Genomic DNA, 455 nt, shown 5'->3' on the forward strand with positions numbered 1-455 from the left:
TCCAAGTACTGACCAGGCCCAACCCTGCTTAGCTTCCGAGATCAGACGAGATCGGGCGTGTTCAGGGTGGTATGGCCGTAAGCAAATATCGTGCCTACCAAAGGGCCTTTTAAAGATACTATATCACCACGCTTTGCTCTTTTCGTCTATACAGGAGCGCCTGCAGATTTCCAGACACACTCACAGCTTTTAAATGTCAAATCAGAATGTACAAAGTGGCTATAAGGTTCACAATTGTAGTGTCATTTCTATACCGGCAAGTCATGATCTAGCTATTTCCTTCCCACCCTGTCGGTGTCCACTGAAAAAGCAGCAGCGCCCTCTGCTTTTTGTAAAGAGGAGTGAAAAAGCTTACAGCACCTGGTATTCCCAGGCGGTCTCCCATCCAAGTACTGACCAGGCCCGACCCTGCTTAGCTTCCGAGATCAGACGAGATCGGGCGTGTTCAGGGTGGT

At 49.2% G+C, this 455-nt stretch overlaps 1 pseudogene; it reads right to left on the reverse strand.

Moving 5' to 3' along the window:
• Positions 1–348: 348 nt before the first annotated feature.
• Positions 349–455, reverse strand: LOC129114805 (5S ribosomal RNA; annotated as a pseudogene; the record flags this gene model as incomplete).

The sequence above is a fragment of the Anoplopoma fimbria genome, unplaced genomic scaffold (assembly GCF_027596085.1).
Source record: "Anoplopoma fimbria isolate UVic2021 breed Golden Eagle Sablefish unplaced genomic scaffold, Afim_UVic_2022 Un_contig_1039_pilon_pilon, whole genome shotgun sequence".
NCBI classification, from domain to species: Eukaryota; Metazoa; Chordata; class Actinopteri; order Perciformes; family Anoplopomatidae; genus Anoplopoma; species Anoplopoma fimbria.